This window comes from Salmo salar, chromosome ssa14 (genome assembly GCF_905237065.1).
Source record: "Salmo salar chromosome ssa14, Ssal_v3.1, whole genome shotgun sequence".
In the NCBI taxonomy this organism is placed as follows: Eukaryota; Metazoa; Chordata; class Actinopteri; order Salmoniformes; family Salmonidae; genus Salmo; species Salmo salar.
In genome coordinates, this window is record NC_059455.1 from 88,984,413 (window position 1) to 88,988,944 (window position 4,532).

Sequence of the window (4,532 nt, forward strand, 5' to 3'; positions counted from 1 at the left end):
TATAATTATTGGCTTTGGATAGAAAACACCCTAAAGTTTCTAAAACTGTTTGAATGGTGTCTGTGAGTATAACAGAACTCCTATGGCAGGCAAAAACCTGAGAAGGTTTCATGCAGGAAGTGGCCTGTCTGACAAGGTGTTGTTGTTCTTGCTTCTGTGTATTGAAGAGTCAGGATCTTAGCTGTAACGTGACATTTCCTAGGGCTCCAATAGGCTCTCAGAGCCCGGGAAAAACCTGAACGATGACGAGGCATTTTTGTTATAGTAAATGGGATTTTGGTGAAGGCTAAACTTGCCGGGTGTCTAAATAGCTAGCCCTGTGATGCCAGGCTATCTACTCAGAATATTGCAAAATGTGCTTAATCCGAAAAGCTATTTTAAAATCGGACATATCGAGTGCATAGAGGAGTAATGTATCTATAATTCTTAAAATAATTGTTATGCTTTTTGTGAATGTTTATCGTAAGTAATTTAGTAAATTGTTAGTAAATTCCCCGGAAGTTTGCGGGGGTATGCTTTTTCTGAACGTCACATGCTAATGTAAAAAGCTGGTTTTTGATATAAATATGAACTTGATTGAACAAAAAATGCATGTTTTGTATAACATAATGTCCTAGGTGTGTCATCTGATGAAGATCATCAAAGGTTAGTGCTGCATTTAGCTGTCTTCTGGGTTTTTGTGACATTATATGCTAGCTTGAAAAATGGGTGTCTGATTATTTCTGGCTGTGTACTCTGCTGACATAATCTAATGTTTTGCTTTCGTTGTAAAGCCTTTTTGAAATCGGACAGTGTGGTTAGATTAACGAGAGTCTTGTCTTTAAATAGCTGTAAAATAGTCATATGTTTGAGAAATTGAAGTAATAGCATTTCAAAGGTTTTGAAAATCGCGCCACAGGATTCAACTGGCTGTTACGTAGGTGGGACGAATTCGTCCCGCCGGTCCCATAGAGGTTAACCCAATTGAGGAGTTCTTTTCAGCATGGAGGTGGAAGGTGTACGATCGTCAGCCACACACACAGATGACCCTGCTGGCTGCAATGGATGCAGCATGTGAGGACATCACAGTAGACGCCTGCAGAGGATGGATAAGGCATTCCAAAAGATTCTTTCCACGTTGCATTGGAATGGAAAATATCCGGTGTGATGTGGATGAGAATATGTGGGCCGACAGACAGGAACGTCTGGATGTGTAGAGACAGCACTAGAACAGCGCTGCGGGCAAAGTTGTGCCTTAGGGGTGGTTTCCTGTGTTTCTTTCTAATTTAGTTTTTTTTCCTTTGTGCCCCTTGGGTTGTCCAGTCTCTTTCAATCAATAACCCACATACAGTAATATGTAAATAGTACTGTTGAAATTGATATATGCCATAGAAGTGCAGCCTTGTGCATTTTCAATACAGTAACTGTCATCCAAACTGTAGCCTAAGTTTACATCAGGTAATACTGTCAAAGTACACAGTTCCATTGACAACATGCCTAAACATTTTGACGACCTTGTTCGTGAACAATGACTCAATGACTTATCACTCTGATGACACTGACATGATCATTGGCATGAATATTTACTTTTGAGAGATGTACCAAGGATGTTTAGTGACTGACTAGCTTTAGAAACACATCTATTGTATATTGCAGTTTGTACAAATTGTTCTGAGAAATGCACTTATTATTTTGCACATGTTAGGGATGATGTGAAAAATGCACCAAAGCGACTGAGAAAAGCTGTAATAGAACCACTTATCTTAACCATGCAGAATTCTTGCAATTCATTTAGGTGTGGAGTTGTACATCGGTGACCTATGAAACGTGCGTACACCGCTACCGCAGTCTTTGGAATGTTTCTTTTAATAAGACACAGTCAGTGTAAAATCACACATTATGATACGGCAGTGGAGGATGCTGAGGCTCACAATGATGGACAACAACTTCCTGTGTGATATGGCAAACAGGCAGGACAAACATGACATACACACACATTGTCAAAGTTAGCTCTTTCCAGAAAGACACATGGACGCACGTACACACTGATATACACACATACACACACTGACACACACACACACACAGGCACATGGTTACCTCTAATCACTGTTGAGCCCAGAGGGAGAAACGCTGATGTGCCGAAATGTGTCTCCTGTTCTTGTCTTCACAGATAATTGAACATGTTCATAGAGTTTTGACAGGCCTCATTAAGCAACAGGCTCCATGACAACTATTTGTTTTTATCACTGTTAATACTGTATGATTGTATTGGCTTTGAGCTTTAACAATCATTCCTGATAATCAAGCCAGGAGAAGTACAACACAATGTTGCCTCCTCCTCCTTCAATACTCTCCTCCAACTCCCCACTTCCCAAATCCCCCCCAAGCCACAGAAGTCACAGACTAGATGATATGATATACTATGTGTTTTTCTCAATCTTTAAATGAAGATAAAGAAACTATCCAGAGTTCTACCTTGATTGTTGGTGTCTGACAGGCAGGCAGTATATTCTCCTGGAGTGACAGCAGATTGTTGATGAGAAGAGAATGAAGAGCTTTCTTTGAGAAAACAGAGCGAGAGAGAGAGATGAAGACAGAGAGAGAGCGAGAGAGAGAATGAGGTTGGTTTGATGGAGGGGAAAGTGGGGTCATGGGATCAACGTCGCTCTGTCATCATCGGCAATGGTCTCGTTCTCACTGCATGAAAACCAAGAGCTTCCATTTGATTGACTATCCTCATGAGAGATGGGAGGGAATGAACACACACACACTCATGAGCGCACACACACACACACACACACACACACACACACACACACACGCTCCCTGTCGACTGATCCTTCCCCATTATCACACAACTCCCAGGAGCAAGAGAAAGAGGGGAAACGGTTAGCTTTGGAGCAGAGAGGAGTGAGAGGGATGAATGGGTAAAAGAGAGAGTGGGAGAGAGTGTGAGAGAGAGAGAGTGAGTGAGAGAGAGAAAGAGAGAACAGAGAAACAGAGAGAAGGACATTACTCATTGTGTGCTGGAAATATGGGACCAAATACTATACTTGTGACTATAATACACGACAAGTCAAATTTATCCAAATATTTATGACATCTTCAATGGGGGGACTAGATTTATAAAGTACTTTCTTAAGAGTGAATCAGATATGAAAATACCCTCATATAAAAGGTGACATTCTGTACTGTCACCTCATATAAAACATTTAATCTGAAATCCAAAATACTACAGTACTTAGCCAAATTACTAACCAAATAAATACGTAGGGAATTGTACATCACCAACCAGAGAGAGAGGGGGGGGGGAGAAGGGAAAGGGAGAGAGAGAGAGTGAAGAAAGAGAGAGAGATAGATAGATAGAGGGTGTAATTGAGAGAGAATGGTTCCTGTCATCCTCTTGTGAGAGTGACCATCAGAGGACCAGCGATCAGTCACTGATGAAGGCTTCTCTACTGTCAGGAGATAAACCTATAGATGAGAGGAGGTGGAGGTGGAGATGAGATGAGGAGAGGAGAGGAGAGGAGAGGAGAAGAGAGGAGAGGAGAGGAAAGGAAGCCCTAATTGACAGATTTCCAGGTTTACACTGCTGAGAGAAGATAGCAGACACAATGTCCTCATATCACCCTCATATGAACACTCAGTCAGAGCTGAACCAGTGGGTCGATTAGTGTGTGTGTGTGTGTGTGTGTGTGTGTGTGTGTGTGTGTGTGTGTGTGTGTGTGTGTGTGTGTGTGTGTGTGTGTGTGTGTGTGTGTGTGTGTGTGTGTGTGTGTGTGTGTGTGTGTGTGTGTGTGTGTGTGCAGGTGTGTTATTGATCCTCTAAAGGACCATTATATTCCCCTGTGGCAAAAAAAAAGAAAGATACCAAAAAAAGGCCAGCATCCCGGAGTCGCCTCTTCACTGTTGACATTAAGACTGGTGTTTTGTGGATACTATTTAATGAAGGTGCCAGTTGAGGACTTATGAGGCGTCTGTTTCTCAAACTAGACACTCTAATGTACTTGTCCTCTTGCTCAGTTGTGCACCGAGGCCTCCCACTCCTCTTTCTATTTTGGTTAGGGCCAGTTTGTGCTGTTCTGTGAAGGGAGTAGTACACAGCTTTGTACGAGATCTTAAGTTTCTTGGCAATCTCTCGCATGGTATAGCCTTCATTTCTCAGAACATGAATAGACTGACAAGTTTCAGAAGAAAGTCCTTTGTTTCTGGCTATTTTGAGCATGTAATCGAGCCCACAAATGCTGATATAGCAGATACTCAACCAGTCTAAAGAAGGTCAGTTTTATTGTTTCTTTAATCAGAACAACAGTTTACAGCTGTGCGAACGTAATTGCAAAATGGTTTTCTAATGATCAATTAGCCTTTTAAAATTAAAACTTAGATTAGCTAACACAACGTGCCATTGGAACAGAGGAGTGATGGTTGCTGATAATGGGCCTCTGTAATCCTATGTCATTTACAACATTAACAATGTCTATACTGTATTTCTGATCAATTTTATGTTAGTTTAATGGACAATAATGTGCTTTTTTTAGAAAAACAAAGAC